The 17,209-nt window shown below is 41.9% G+C and overlaps 1 long non-coding RNA gene across 2 annotated transcripts in view; it reads right to left on the bottom strand.

The window, feature by feature from the left end:
• Window positions 1-17,209, bottom strand: part of LOC125463327 (uncharacterized) — a 74,062-nt gene that overhangs the window by 50,743 nt on the left and 6,110 nt on the right. The window contains exon 2 of one of the 2 annotated variants that reach the window (XR_007249810.2): window positions 9,738-9,804. The exons of the other annotated variant lie outside the window; for it this stretch is intronic. This is a non-coding gene — a long non-coding RNA (uncharacterized LOC125463327). The remainder of the gene's footprint in view (window positions 1-9,737; window positions 9,805-17,209) is intronic. 2 annotated transcript variants of the gene reach the window in all.

Raw genomic sequence — 17,209 nt, 5'->3', positions numbered from 1 at the left:
TTACTTCAGTAAGTTCATTCCACACGTAAACCTCCCTCTACGTTAAAAAAATTAACCATCATGTCTTTTTTTAAATTTCTCTCCTCTCACTTTAAAAATATGCCCCAAGTCATGAAATCCCTGATTCTAGGGAATGAACAATGACCATTAACTCTATCTGTAACCCTCATTATCCCATAAACTTCCATATTTCATTGGCAACAGAAATTACAACAAGGTGTAGCGAGGTTTTATCTGATGTCTTTCGGGATATTTGCCTGTAATGAAGGTACGAAATCAATGCTCCCAGTTGTTGTATCTAAGACCCTCACTAGATTTTGGAGTGGGAGTTTGCAGTTTCAGTGCACATTCTCCAAACTCCCCTTCCTGTCAAAAGGAACCTTGAAGCTGTTAAGTCTGATCGTTACAGTCCAAGTGAAAATATCAGAGCAGTAGCACAAACAGCAGGGCCAGGCTTTCGGCAAAATTGACGTGCCACCTCACCAATGGTTTGGTTTTCAGATAGCAAACAGAAAATGGAAACAGATGGGGTAAATTGTATTTTTTGGTCACATTATTATAGCATGATAGCTTTATTTACTGCACAGAAGGAGGCTGTTTGGCCTATTAAATCTGTGACGTCTCTCCATGGGATCACAGAATCACAGAAGTGTTTTGTAGCAGAAAGAGGCATTTGACTCATTATGCCTGCACTGCCGAACACCATAGCTTGGTGTCATTCTCCTGCATTTTTCCCATACCCTTACATATTGTTTAAGTTTACATTATCATTCAATGCCCTCTTGAATGTCACAATTGAATCTGTCTCCATCACATTTCTAGCCATGGCACGCAGACCTGAACCATATTTGCTTCTTTTACAAATCACTTTAAATCTGTGTTCTTCTCTTTTGCTTGATGAGCAAAGACAATTGCCCTGATCTAGTCAGTCCAGACCCCTTGTGATTTTGAAATTTTCCTCTTAGCCTTATTCTCAGCAAGGAGAACACATACACCAAACGGCGTAATTGTATCCTTTATATTCTTTCACCCAAGTTAAATTGATTCTTGAGCCATTCGGAACCTCTTGATTCAGCACTGCAATTCGCTCCTTAGCCAATATTGGCACACCTTTTGGCCTCTTTTCCTTCCTTTCAATCTTCTCTGGCACCTTGTACAGAGCAATATTTACCAGTCTGTTCTTCACTTCCTTGAGTCAAGTCTGTATTACTGCTACGACACCTACTTCCACACATAACCTACACCACTCTAATCTTATTTGTTATATTCTGTGCATTCACATATGTGCCCAATCACCCTGAATTAGATTTAATTAATTCCTTCCCTAATCCAGCTTCACATTTTACTTTACTGTTCCCTATGCTCGAACTATCTATCCAAAGTATTTTGTGAACCCTATTACCATGCCTCACTGCAGTATGTGTGAAAATCAGCCCCGTTATTGCCCGAATTGACACAAAAGTTAAAGATTTTATCAAATTGCACAAAAATAATCCCTTCAGTTTCCTGTTTAGACCTAGGCAAGCAGAAAACATGGTTCAGTTTTTTTGTACTTAAGCAGAATTACTATTTATTCGAAGTAAACAGATTCTAACCACTACCATGAGATGTCATCATTTAAATCCACAAGTTCAAACTCTAAAGTAAAACAAAAAACTGCAGACGCTGGGGATCTGAAACAAAACAGAAATTTCTGGCGAAACTCAACAGGTCTGGCAACATCTGCGGGAAGAAAACAGAGTAAACGATTCGAGTCTGGTGACTCTTCATCATAACACTTCCCCACATATACTGCCAGTCCTGCTAAGTTTTGCCAGCATTTTTTGTTTTTGTTTCAGTTAAAAGTCTAACCCTCTTATAAAAACCCTTACATGCACATACAGTGCAGGGAAAATAGTTCAATAGCTTCTGTCCACAGGGATCACACAAAATGATATGTTGCTTTCCAGGTCTTTTTATTCTTCAATCTCTCTTCTCCAGGAACTCCTTGCAAGAGGGACAGAGTGATTGGTACACAAATTACAAAGTCTCTGACTTATTGAGTAAAACAACAGCTTACAGAAACTGGCAAAAGAGACCATAGAATATAGAACATAGAACAGTACAGCACAGAACAGGCCCTTCAACCCACAATGTTGTGCTGACCATTGATCCTCATGTATGCACCCTCAAATTTCTGTGACCATATGCATGTCCAGCAGTCTCTTAAATGTCCCCAATGACATAGCTTCCACAACTGCTGCTGGCAACGCATTCCATGCTCTCACAACTCTCTGTGTAAAGAACCCGCCTCTGACATCCCCTCTATACTTTCCTCCAAACATCTTAAAACTATGGCCCCTCATGTTAGCCATTTCTGCCCTGGGAAATAGTCTCTGGCTATCAACTCTATCTATGCCTCTCATTATCTTGTATACCTCAATTAGGTCCCCTCTCCTCCTCCTTTTCTCCAATGAAAAGAGACCGAGCTCAGTCAAACTCTCTTCATAAGATAAGCCCTCCAGTCCAGGCAGCATCCTGGTAAACCTCCTCTGAACCCTCTCCAAAGCATCCACATCTTTCCTATAATAGGGCGACCAGAACTGGACGCAGTATTCCAAGTGCGGTCTAACCAAAGTTTTATAGAGCTGCAACAAGATCTCACGACTCTTCAACTCAATCCCCCTGTTAATGAAAGCCAAAACACCATATGCTTTCTTAACAACCCTGTCCACTAGGGTGGCCATTTTAAGGGATCTATGTATCTGCACACCAAGATCCCTCTGTTCCTCCACACTGCCAAGAATCCTATCCTTAATCCTGTACTCAGCTTTCAAATTCGACCTTCCAAAATGCATCACCTCGCATTTATCCAGGTTGAACTCCATCTGCCACCTCTCAGCCCATCTCTGCATCCTGTCAATGTCCCGCTGCAGCCTACAACAGCCCTCTATACTGTCAACGACACCTCCAACCTTTGTGTCGTCTGCAAACTTGCTGACCCATCCTTCAATCCCCTCATCCAAGTCATTAATAAAAATTACAAACAGTATAGGCCCAAGGACAGAGCCCTGTGGAACCCCACTCACCACTGACTTCCAGGCAGAATATTTTCCTTCTACTACCACTCGCTGTCTTCTGTTGGCCAGCCAATTCTGTATCCAAGCAGCTAAGTTCCCCTGTATCCCATTCCTCCTGACCTTCTGAATGAGCCTAAGGTGGGGAACCTTATCAAATGCCTTACTGAAGTCCATATACACCACATCCACAGCTCGACCCTCATCAACTTTTCTAGTTACATCCTCAAAGAACTCGATAAGGTTTGTGAGGCATGACCTGCCCCTCACAAAGCCGTGTTGACTGCATTTGATCAAGCCATGCTCTTCCACATGGTCATAAATCCTATCCCTCAGAATCCTTTCTAACACCTTGCAGACGACAGACGTGAGACTTACTGGTCTGTAATTGCCGGGGATTCCTCTATTTCCTTTCTTGAAGAGAGGAATTACATTTGCCTCTCTCCAGTCCTCAGGTACGACTCCAGTGGAGAGCAAGGATGCAAAGATCCTCGCAAGTGGCGAAGCAATTGCATTTCTCGCTTCCCAAAGCAGCTGAGGACAAATCTGGTCCGGGCCTGGCGACTTGTCAATCTTAATGTTTGACAAAATTTTCAGCACATCAGCTTCCTCTATCTCTATCCATTCCAGCATGCACACCTGCTCTTCACAGGTTTCATTCACTACAAAGTTTGTTTCTTTCGTAAAGACAGAAGCAAAAAACTCATTTAGGGCTTCCCCTACCTCCTCAGACTCCACACACAAGTTCCCTATGCTATTCCTGATTGGCCCTACTCTTTCTTTGACTATTCTCTTATTCCTCACATAAGTGTAAAATGCCTTTGTGTGCCTCTGGTTCCTTAACTGGTTTTCTTCAAGCTTCAAGCACTTTCTGGTGCAGAGAGGCATACCACTCCTCTTCTGGAGGCTCAAAGGCTGCTGTCAATAACATTAACATCTACAAGCTGTGGAGCTATCCAAGACAAAGGCTAATGACCTTAGTCACTGACAAACAGTCACAGACCTATCAGCTACTTGTCACAGGCCAAATCTCAATTTGTACACTCTCTTTGTTGCCAGCCTGTCAGCAACCAGCCTTCCCCCACTTCTTGATCAAAGCAGCAATGCAAACACCACTTATGATGAGTTTGGGCAACTTGTATTTAAGTAGACCTGAAATGCCTTCCTTATGTTTTTGTAGGCAATCCATTCTCCCTAATTCAATCAACAATCAAAAATACAGAAAATTATTACGACATGGCCTTTGCATTGATACACTTTTTCAATAATGTCTCAATTCTCACACCCATGCCAGGTTAATTCAAAGCCCCCTTAAGGTCATTAGTAAAATGTCCCATAGGTATTCATAGAGTCATAGAGATGTATAACATGCAAACATACCCCTCAGTACAACTTGTGCTTGCTGACAAGGTATCCTAAATTAATCTAGTCCCATTTGCCAGTATTTGGCCCACTTCCCTCTAAACCTATTCATATATCTACCCAAATGCCTTTTAAATATAGTAATTGTACTGACGCCCATCACTTCCTCTGGCAGCCCCAGTTCTATTTCAAGGACAATCTCTTCAGCTTGGAGAGGTATGGTGTCCCTCAGATCAAATCCCAGGGACCAAAAAACCTAAAGTCCTCTCTCCTGCACCATCTTTCCAGCCATATCCTTTCCTCTTATTTCAGTATTCAGATTCACATGGCACCCAGAGTAATTCCAAATGCCATTGCAGATGAGATCCTTCCTACTAATTTTCCAATCTCCTAAAATTCTCCTAAAATCCCGTTTCCTATCAGATTCATTAAGTCTCTAAGTCATGGTCAGTGTGCACCATGGCCTCTGGTTGTTTATTATCCCACAGAAGAATTTTTTGTTCTCACTCTGTGACACCGATGACCCTGGCACCAAGAAGGCAATATACTGTCCTGAAATCTCAGCTATAGCTACATCCTTCTCATAACCATGGCTATGAAAGCTTGAATTTTGCTCCTAGCATCGCATGACTAAGAGCTGCTCCCAAAGTTTTAGTGAGCTTTTGGGTGGAGGCTTGCTCTAGCTGGTGGACTATCAGAGTCATGTGTGAGCAGGGTGAAAAAAAAGGGTCTTGAACTAGCCAGATTGAAGAATCCTCAATGAAACAAGTAGCCGTGAACTTTGAAGTTTGTGGGGAGTCATGCCACTTAGGACCATCTCCAGGTTACTGGAGACACAGGCCATTTGAGACACAGACTGTATGATGCAAATCCTCAGCGCAATCCTCCATGGCGATTCCCAGCAGCCCCTCCAGAAGCGACTGAATGAGCATACTACTGAAATTTCAGAGGCTGATTGACTGATGTATGTCATCTAGATTAGACCAAGCAGGTCACTGGGTCACAAATTCACCGATTGCATTATAACCAATAAGTGATGATCTGGAAAGTGGATCCTTATGTTCCTGAAGAGCCAATCATTTAAGTGGCAGGTAAGATCATCTTTAAAAAACTTCTGTAGTTGCAAAGTATCTTGAAATATTTAGCGGTGCTATTGGAAATGGTGGTGAGTTGCTGGATTTTCCAGAAGGCCTTAAGTCATGAGAGAAGACACAGGGCATTCAGCCCATTGAGACTGTTCTGCTATTCAGTGAGATCAAGACCAATCTAATGATACTCAACTCCACTTCCTTGCCTTTACCCAATAACTCTTGATTCCTTCACTGATTAAAAGGCAGCCTATCTCAGCTTTGAATATATTGTTGCACCCTGACAGATGGGAAAGTTGCGTAGGTGAATATGCCAGATGTAGGAACAAGAAGTGGCAGTGCCTCTGGATCTGCAGTATACAGGGTGATGGAGCATAGGCTGTGGAGAGGGCAGCCTCAATATGATATGCTCTGACGACTTGGAACCAACAGCTCAGGCAGCAAATTCCAGAAACCCACCTCCCTGTGCATAAAACGCGAGTGTCCCAACACCATACCCTGTGAGTGCGACTATAAACTTTCCTTCAGCCTGAAAGAAAAAATTAATTATATTAACTCTCAACCCATTAATAATTAATTCTTATTTCCTATCAGTTGGGGAATTTTGTATTCATATTATTACTGTCCCTCTTATTATGAATGTTAACTTTTTCTCACAAATTAGTTGTGTGCACCGGTATCAAAGGATATTTGTTAGGCAGAAGGTGTTATATGACAATACTTTCACTCTCCTTGACCACCCATTTGGAGTTATATAGCACAGAAGAGGCCCTTCAGCCCGTCTATCCACACTAATCCCACTTGCCAGCACAAGGCCCACAGCCTGTAATGATGTGAGATTTCAAATGCTCATCCAAGCAATTTTTGAAGGTTATGAGGTTTCCTGCATTTTACTGTAGCCCCTCCCAGGCGGTGAACTCCAGTATCCAACCATCCTCTGGATGAAAGCATTATTCCTCAACTCCCTTCTAAACATCTTTGCATTCAGCTTAAAATTATTCACCCCTTATTATTGATCCTTCACCTCAGGGCAACATGTTGCCATGTACAGTTGCAACAGTGCCTTCCTTTGTTGGGGAATGGGGGAAATCAAGTGCTGGGAGTTGGCCATCCTTAAGACCTCCTCCCAGTCCGTCCTTAGGCTGATCAATGTGGTGATCACAGAACAACAGCATCGCTCCCCTGTATATTTCCACCATGAATGCTTCCCACGTCATATCTGTTTCATGGAGACATCATAATTCACAGATATCCCATATACCACAGCAATATCATTCTGTGTAACCTGCCTTTCTGAAGGACAGGCAATGCTTATTGACCGGCTGCTGGTCACGGGTTGCAGCTGACAGGGCAGAGAAGAAGCCAACGTGAGAAAGATAATGTCTCCAAAGTCTAATTGTGGTATTGAGGTGGAAATAACTGTGTGCTGAAACCTCTAATGGAATAAGCACGGGCACATTATTGATTACATGCTCACACCTAAACAAAAAAGCACATGGCAAACTTTTAGTCCACAGTGAAACAGCAGGAATTACTGCTTTATTTTTAAATGACAAAAGCAAAACGAAGATCGTGAAGAACAAATGTAATGAAATGAAAAGAGACAGAAAGAAACAGAAGGAAAAAAACATTCTCTAACACTAACCTTTGAAGGAGCCAGAGTGGGTGGGGGGTGGGGAACAGTGGCATAGTGGCTAGCACTGCTGCCTCACAGCACCAGGGATATGGGCTCAATTCCACCCCTTGGGCAACTGTCTGTGTGATGTTTGCACATTCTCTCCATGCCTGCATAGGTTTCCTACCACAGCCCAAAGATGTGCAGGTTAGGTGGATTGGCCACACTAAATTGCCTATAATGTTCAGGGAGGTGTCAATTAAGTAGGCTATAGGGGGAAATGGGTCTGGGTGGGTGCTTTGAGGTTCACTATGCACTTGCTGGGCCAAAGGGCCTGCTTCCACACTGTAGGGATTCTATGAATGAGGTTCCAAAGTTTTAAAGTTGATTTCAAGAAAGGTTAAAAACCAAAAGAACCACAGATTCTGTAAATCAAAGACAAAAGCAGAAATTGTCAGAAAACCTCAGCTGGTCTGGCGGCATCAGTGGAGAGAAATCAAAGTTAATTTTTCGGGTTGAGTGACCCTTCTTCAGATCTCAGCAATTTCTGATTTTATTTCAAGGAAGTTATTTTGTAGTAATTAACGCAGATATTGAAAAGTTCACTTAGCTCCTCATTGTGTCAGCTCTATTTTCTAATCCTGTCATATTTGGTAAAGAACCACAGGGCAAAAATCAGAGCTTCATGAGGTTGCTTTGAACTTGATGGCAACACATTTGTGGAGGACTGTGTCATAGAATCCCTACAATGTAGACACAGGCCCCTTGGCCCAACAGGTCCACACCAATCATCAGAGCACCCCTTGCCCCCAGGCCCATCCACCTATAACCCACCTCGTCTACACATCCCTGAATACTACGGGCAATTTAGCATGGCTAAACCACGTGGCCTGCACATCTTTGGACTGTGGGAGGAAACCGAAGCATCTGGAAGAAACCCACACAGACGCAGGGAGAATGTGCAAACTCCACACAGGCAGTCACCAGAGCGTGCAATCGAACCCAGGTCCCTGGTGCTATGAGAAAGCAGTGCTAACCACTGAGCCACCTTGCTGCCCCGAACTTTGTTTTTATTTTTTTGCCTTTATGTTCCATGTTATAATGGCACTCTGAGCAGGATTGGGTTTTCTGTTGGCAACTTCTGATCTTCAGAGTTTTACATCACATGTACAGATGCTTTCTCCATTATAGCAGCAAACACTGTGAGCGTATTATCATTGTAAAATCCACACCTTGATTTAATGACATCTTAATGAATTACTGTACACTAATTAGAGTTAAGCAAGGAGACTATAATCATGTTAGAATGTTATGGCAAAAAAAAGATTATAAAGCAAAATAATTCAATCACTTTAAGTACTACTACCTCTAGAGATTTATAGTTTCCAACAGTTTTATTCTTGGAGCATTCATGCATAAGGCTTAGCAAAGTCCATTTGTGTTCAAAATTACCCATTAACGGGATGATAAAATATAATGGCCTGCGTTTAGCAGTGACCATTGACAGTTTGATTGCCATTTTGCTAAAAAAAACTCAACTCAGTAATGCTACACATTCTTCCAAGTTTCCTGAATCTAGCTTTCACAGAAAGAAATCTGTCCAAGTAGAGTTTGAGTAAGGCAGGGCATGTCGCTTTTAGTATGACGTTTGCAAATATATGGTGCATTTAATGGTCTGGTGAATGGGTGAGTAGGTAATTGATTGGCTGTGTTGGTGAGTGAGTGAATGGTTGACTAGAGTTAGATGGGATATTTTGGGGGTAGTTAGGACTGGGGCAGAGAGTAGTTGTGTCTGGTTAGATGGGAGTTGGGTTGGGGTATTCAGATCTAGTGGTCAGGAGCACAGTTACATTGGTTTTGGGGTTGGGGGAGTCAATTTGATCTGTAGTTGGATCAGATTGGGGAAGACAGTCAAGTGAGATTGGATAACACTTGGATAGTCAGGAGGTGTTGAGTAAGATTGGATGTATAGTCTTGAGGAAGGCTCACTCGACCTAATGTGTTCACTCTGTTTTTTCCTTCACAGATGCTGCCAGACCTGCTGAGGATTTCCAGCAGCATCTGTTTTTGTCCCCTCTTCGAAATGTGGAGCTCCCTTCTTGCCCAAAAAGATGTCCATAGAATTTGTTTTGATATGAGACTTCCACTACCTCACTGTGTCAAAATGCTTTGAACTCATTGACATACTTAGAGTCATAGAGCCCACAGCATGGAAACAGGTCCTTTGGCCTAACTTGTCCATGCTGACCAGATACTTATTGAGTTTAGAAACAGTTGTGACGAAGGGCAATAAACAACAGGCTTATATCCGGAATAAAACACAACGTACTAATTTGATTTAGGGTTGGTTAAGTATTGAGTATTGACCAGAATGGTGGTCAAACTATCCTGCTCTTCTTCAAATAAATCCATGTGACCTTTTCTAGCCACTAAGACTGAAGGTGAGGAACCTCAGTTCAATAACTTACCTGAAAGATATTTAATACCGTAACTATGCTACACTGTGTTAGTTTATGTTAGTCTGAACTCAACCTAATGTTCCAGCCTAAATTGTTTTCCAAAGAAAAAGACAGATTTAGCTCCTTGTACTAATAGTCTCATGAGAGTAGATTATACCTTTCACCATTCTTTGATTAATCATTGCTGTGAAGACTCCAATTACCAACACAACCAAAGGAAAAACCTATAAAGAGAAAGATTGATCAAAGATCTTTCACAAAAAAAGAAGCAGCTACAAACAATTTTTAAAACTCAGTTAAAACATTACAACAAAGCTGATGAAGTTGAATTGATGTAAAATGAAATGGGGAAGGAAGAAAAAAAACTCCTTTAGAAGTATTTTTAACAGGAAGCGAACCATGCATTGAAATAATACCTTCTCCAATGGAAAGCTTTGAAGCACTTCAAGAAAGTAATTCACCGTGTGGAGTCTAATTATTATATAGACTAATATAGCAGCCTTTCCATTCCTGCAGCTTCCCTCAGAAACAGGGAGAGATGCTATTTTTGTGTCAAAAGTGGCTCAGTGAATAGCATAAAAAGTCACTACAGTCTGAGAGAGGTTGCACTTTAACCTGATGGTCACCAGGCTTCAGATGAGGGGTAAAGACATGAAATGACCATTGTACTGACCTCAGCTGGTGTGGGAATTGAACCCACACTGTTGGCATAATTCTGCACTGCTAGCCTAAACATCCAGACAACTAACCTTGACTCTAAGTTGCGAGATTGTAGGTTTGAGGACTTGAACACAAATCTAAGACTACTGAAGGAATGCTGCACTGTTGCAAACACTGTCTGTAGCATGAGATATTAAATGGAGTTCCTGTTTTGTTTCTCAGGAGGATATAAGCAAATCTAATTGGTGTTATTACAAGAAAGAAAACTGGATTTCTCACCTGTGTTCAATTGATAAAAAAAAGACAGGTTGGATTATCTGGTATCATCACACTGTTGTTTTTAGAGCATTCTAGTGTGAAGGTTAGCAGTTGTGCTATCTACACTTCAAAAATAGTTCATTGGTTGACGTACTGTGGTTGTGAAAAGTGCTATTTAAGTGCAGGTCTTCTGTTTGTTTTTAACCTCTTACATTTTGTGATGTGTGGGTAAGGTATCATATGTAGGGTACTTCCCTTTAATTTGAAGAATGTCATATTCTCGTCAACAATCCCCTGAATTAATAGTAGCAATCTTGTTCCACCTCAACATCCAGAGGGTAATATCCTCCACAATGTTAAAACATAGGAAATAGGAGCATGAATAGGCCATGCAGTCCTTCAAACCTGCTCTGCCATTCAATACGATCATGGCTGACCATTCAACTCAGTACCCTGTTCCTGCTTTCTGCCCATATTCTTTGTTCCCTCTATCCCTGAAAGTAATATTGCTAACCTCCTCAAAAAGGATCAATGCTGTGGCCTCAACTATTCTATGTGGCAAGGAATTCCACAGAGAATCTCTGGCTGAATAAATTTCTTGTTACCTCAGTCCTAAATGACCTACCTATACCTTGCGAACTCGGGTCCCATACTCCCTGATCATGGCAACATCCTCCCTGCATTTGCACTGTCTGGCCTGTTGGAATTTTCTTGGTTTCTCTGTGATCCCCCTCATTCTTCTAAATTCCAATGAATATAGTCCTAAGCAATTCAGTCTGCCTTCATAAATCAGTCCTACCATCCCAAGTTTCAGCCAAGTAAATTCTCGTACTGAAGAACCTCCAAAATTATGTTGAAATCTGATGTGGAGCTTGAATGCATGTGCTTCTGAACTCATTGCAAAAATGCTTCCGAACTCATTGCAAAAATGCTTCCAACTTTACTGAAGCCATCAAAGAGTTCAACCAACTAACCTTAAAGAAGAGATAATAGGAACCACAGATGCTGGAGAATCTGAGATCTGATCTTAAGAAAGTGATATTACAAATGTGGGTGGCAGTCCCATCTTCGAGAGCTGTTACATAAAGGCAATGGTTCTGAAATAGATAATGCTAAAGTTACACTAACTCCACCACCCAATCTGATGAGGTTACACAGTAACTGGGTGGTGGATAGACAGACATGTGCAAGGAGATGGAGATAGACATTCATCTCTGGCTCTTGATAGTTGCACTTATACCGAACTAGCTAATAGTAACTATATCTATTGGATTATGCAATAATCTCTGTCTTGTTATGGAAGGCAAATGTCTCAATCAGTTATTGTTGCCCACTGCTTTTTCCTTGACTACTGACAATTAGATAATTTTTTTTTAGATTCAGCAGAGGAAGCAGAATTGGTAGCAGTGACTACACCAAAAACAATCCACCAAAGTTTGGTATGCAAAGCCCAATGTGATACTAGCTCATCTGTTCCTTCAGCAGATCCTATGGACCCAGTAGTGGCAGAATAGAGAAACAGAGGCTGATGCTACTTCAATAGACAAAATGACATGAATTCCAAAAAGCAAGTAAGTAGGACCTTTTTAGCAGGGCAGGGATTGGACATAGTGAGAGTAGAATAGTGTTTGAAGCTAAGTGGAAGGTACAGAGGTGGGCTGTAGAACCTGAGGAGGGTATAATGCAAAGAGGACACTGAACTTTTAATTCGTTCACCGGATGAAGGCATCACTGGCTAGACCAGCATTCATTGTCCGTCCCTAGTTGCCCAGAGGGCAGTTAGGAGTCAACCACATTGCTGTGAGTCTGGAGTCATATGTAGGACAGACCAGGTAAGGATGGCAGTTTCCTTCCCTGAAGGGCACTGTGAACCAGATGGACTTTTCCAACAATCGACAATGGATTCATGGTCGTAATTAGCTCTTAATACCAGATATTCATTGAATTTAAATTCCACCACCTGCTGTGGCAGGGTGTGAACCCAGGTCCCCAGGACATTATCTGGATCTCTGGATTAACAGTACATCCATAATACCACCAGGCAATCGCCTCCCCGCTCCTTCATAACCTGTATGTAACAATGGCCTTACCCACTCTTGACTACCTTGCTCAGTACTTGAGGTAGATTAAAGGCCTTAAGCGGTCATTGATTAACCATTCCAGGGCATCATTAGGCCTAATGGCAGTGATTTTTTGGGTGTCTGATCCAACCATTATGGGGACTATGTCATGAGTTGGTTAGCGACCAGTCATATTTTATGTGCTCTCTGCTGCTGAAAACATGCCTGGTGAGTTGCCATGAAATGCAGTCTGATGAGTAAGCCTGAAAGGGTATGGAACATGGATAAGCGGTAACTTAAATCAAGCTGGCCAACAGAACAATTTCCAGTCCAAAGGTGTGCAGGTTAGATGGATTGGCTACACCGTAGTGTTCAGGGATATGCAAGCTAGATAGCTTAGCCATGGGAAATACAGTGTCACAGGAATGGTGTACTGAGTTGAGTCTGGTTGGAATGCTCTTCAGGGAATCATAGAGTCATACAGCATGGAAACAATCCCTTCGGTCCAACCAGCCCATACCAAACATAATCCAAAAAAAACTAGTTCCACCTGCCTGCTCCTGGCCTGTATCCCTCCGAACCTTTCCTATTCGTGCACTAATGTAAATATCTTTGAAATGTTGTGACTGTGTCCATATCTACCACTTCTTTAGGAAGTTCATTTCACACACAAATCACCTTCTGAGTGGGTTATTGGGCCATCGGTCTGGGTGGGATGCTCCAAGGGGCAGTATGGACTTGTTGCGTTGAAGGGCCTGTTTCCATACTGTAGGGAACCTAAAACAAAATGTCCATTTGGCCCAATGAGTTTGCTCTACCATTTGATTATAGTTGAAACATTTCTCAATTCCATTTTCCCATCTTCTCTCCATAACTCTTGATATCCTTACCAGTCAAGAACGTATCAATCTCTATCTTAAAAACACTCAATGACTTGGTCTCCACAGCCCTATGTTGTTTTGTGTACCATAGATTAGCAATCCAATGGCAAAAGACATTCCTTCTCATCTCATTTCTAATGGCTCGTGCCTTTACTGTGAGGCTGTGCCCTAAAATCCTTATCTTCTGCAAGTGGAAAAATCTTCACCATATCCACTCTATCCAGGTATCTTGGTATTCTGTAAGTTTCCATCATATGTCCTCATCCTTCTAAACACCTAAAGTCCTCAACTGCTCCTCATGACAAGCCCTTCATCCCTGGGATCATTCTTGTGAACCTCCTCTGGATCCCCTCCAATGCCAGCACATCATTGCTTAGATATGAGGCCCAAAACCCTCTCAATATTCCAAATGTGGTCTGACCAGAGCCTTATACAGCCTCAGCAGTATGTATCTGCTCTTGTATTCTAACCCACTTGAAGTGAATTGTATTTAACTCCCTAACTACCACGTAATCTATGTGCTAACCTTAAGAGAATCCTGAACTATTTGTTCTTCAGATTTCTGAAGGCTTTCCCCTATTAGATTGTAGCCTCGCCTATCTCCTCCCCACCGAAGTGTTTAACCTCACATTTTGTCACAATATATTGCATCAACCACTTCTTTGCCCACTCTCCTCACCTGTCCAAGTCCTTCTGCAGTTCCCCTGCTTCCTCCATACTACTGATCCCACCACTTTGTTTCATCTGCAAATGTAGCAACATTGTCCTCAGTTTGTTCATCCAAAACATTAATATACAACATGCATAGTTGTGGTCCCGACACTGACACTTGCAGAACTCCAATAGTCACTGACTGCTATCCTGAAAAAGAGCACTTTATCCACAGTCTCTGCCTTCTGCTAATCATCCAATCCTCTATCCAGGCCAGTACCTTACCCCTAACACCATGGGCTCATCCTACTTAGAGTCTCCTGTACAGTACCTTGTCAAAGACCTTTCAGAAATCCAAATAGATCACATCCACTGGCTCTCCTTTGTTTATCTTGCTTTTTACCTCCTTCAAGAATTCTAACAGATTTGTCAGGCATGGCCTCCCCTTGACGAAGCTGTGCTGACTCAGCCCTATCTTACCATTTACTTTCTAGTGCTCCATAACCTCATCCTTATGAATGGAGTCCAAAATCTCACCAATGACTGAGGTCAAGCTAACTGGCCTATAGTTTTTCATCTCCTGTCTCCCTCCATTCTTAAACATGGGTGTTGTATCAACTATTTTCCAACTTGCTGGCACCGTCTCTGATTCCAGTGATTCCCAAAGGTCACCACCAGTGCTTCAGCTGTCTCCTTCAGAGCGCTGGGTGTCATGATTTATCCAACTTCAGACCTTTCAGCTTCCCCAGTATGTCCTCTTTAGTGATGGTCACTATTCTCACTGCTGATCACTGACTCTCTTGAAGCTCTGGTATGCTGCTAGCGTATTCCACTGTGAAAACTGATGCAAAGTACCTATTTAGTTCCTCTGTTATTTGTTTGTTCTCCATTACTACATCTCCAGCAGTCCGATGTCCACTTTTACCTGTCTCTTATTCTTTAGATATCTAAAAGTAATCTTGCAATCTTCTTTTTATATTACTAGCTACTTTACTTTCATATTTCATCTTCGGGACTAAGAAAGCAATAAGGGGTGAGAATAAGCTGGCTAGTAATATAAAAGAAGATTTCAAGAGCATTTTTAAATATCTACAAGATAAGAGGGAGACAAGCAAGCCAAATAGCTTCTTTACCAGCTTATGAACTCATATTGCACCTTTCAGGGAGCTATTGACTTGCACCCCAAGATCTCTCTGTACGTCTCTGTGCCTAAAGATCGTACCATTTCCTGTGTGTTTTCCTCTTGAATTTGACCTCGCAAAATGAGTCACCTCACACTTGTCCCGATTAAACTCCATCTGCCATTTCTCTGCCCAACTATCCAACTGATTTATATCCTGCTGTATCCTTTGATAACTTTTCTCACTATCTATAACTCCACTTGTCTCTGTGTCATGTACAAACCAATTAGACCACCTGCATTTTCATCCAAATCATTCATTTTTTTTACAAACAACAAAGATCTCAGCACTGACCATTGAGGAAGATCACTGGTCCCAGACCTCTAGTCAGAAAAACACCCAACCCACAACTGCCCTCTGTCTTCTTTGGCCAAACCAATTTTGTATTGACCTTGCCAACTTATCATTTGACTTAATCAGAGGAACCTTGTTAAATGCTTTAGTACAGTCAATGTAGACAACATACACTGCTCGATCATCATCAACCACCTTCATTACTTCCTCAAAAAACTCAAGCTTGTGTCACCAGGCACCCCCTATATATAGTCATTCTGATTATCGCTAATATGTCTTTCTCCTCCAAATCCAAGTAAATCCTGTCCCTAAGAAGTTTCTCCAATAATTCCCTTACCACTGATGTAAGGATAACTGGCCTATAATTTCCTGGGTTATCCCTGTTGCCTTTCTTAGACAAAGGAACACAACTGGCTATTCTCTAGTCTTCAGGGATCCTGCCTGTGGCTAAAGAAGATATAAAGATCTTTGTCGAAGCCCCAGGAATCTCTTCTCTTCCGTCCCACTGTATCCTGGGATAGATCCCACCAGGCCTGGGGACTTACCTACATTAAAACACCCAACATTTTCTCTTTCTTAATATCAACAGGCTCCAGAAAATCAGCACACCTTCTATAATCTTAACCATCATCATGTCCTTCTCATTGGTGAATGCTGATGCAAGCTACTCACTAAAGAACTATCTCAAATTGTCTGGGTCCATGCATAAATTCCCTCCTTTATCCTTGAGTGGACCAACCCTTTCCATAGCTACACACTTGTTTCCAATATATGTGTAAAATGCTTGGGATTCTCCTTAATCCTACTTGACAAGTACATTCTATGGCCCCTTCAAGTCCTCCTAATTTCTTGTTCAAGATCTGTTCGGCTTCACTTATATTCTGCAAGGGCCTTGTTTGTTTTCAGTTGCCTAAACGTTACCTGTGCTTCCTTTTACTTTTTGACTATACTGGCAACATCTCTTGTCATCCAAAGTTTTCACATTGTGCCATCCTTATTCTTCATCCTTCCAGGGGCATGTCAGTCCTGATCTCTGGTCAGCTGGCCTTCAGAAGGCTCCCATGTGTCAGATGTGGACTTAGCCTCAAACAGCTGCCCCCAATCTAATTTGTCCGGTTCCTGCCAAATATTGTAGTAATTGGCCTTCCCCCAGTTTAGCACTTTCACCCAAGGATCAGTCCTATCCTTATCCATAATTATTTTAGCACTTATAGAATTATGATCACTGTTCATCTAATCTGAAATGGGGACCAATATGCTGATGGGGAGATTTGCTTGTGCTATTTGTGAGTCTTTAGATTAGTTGGGAGATGAGGGATTGTGTGTGTATGTTCTAAGTAGTAGCGTGTTTTAAGAAGATTTGTAGCTCAGGTTGACGTTCTGGATGTGAGTTTGCTCACTAAGCTGGAAGGTTAGTTTTCAGACTAGTTACCTAAACAGATAAATAGAAAGTGGGACATAACACCAGTGCTTCGTTGGAGGCTCACTGATGACGTTACCTAGAGTGGTGATGAAATGTCTGAAAACTAACCTTCCAGCTCAGCGAGCAAACTCACATCCATTTCTAAGTAGTAGTAAGAATGGAAAGATAGAAGAAGATGGTTCGGAATTTAAAAACAGCAAGTTAATTAGAAAATAACGGCA

Source organism: Stegostoma tigrinum, chromosome 25 (genome assembly GCF_030684315.1).
Source record: "Stegostoma tigrinum isolate sSteTig4 chromosome 25, sSteTig4.hap1, whole genome shotgun sequence".
Taxonomy (NCBI): Eukaryota; Metazoa; Chordata; class Chondrichthyes; order Orectolobiformes; family Stegostomatidae; genus Stegostoma; species Stegostoma tigrinum.
This window is presented reverse-complemented; position numbering and strand designations above follow the sequence as displayed.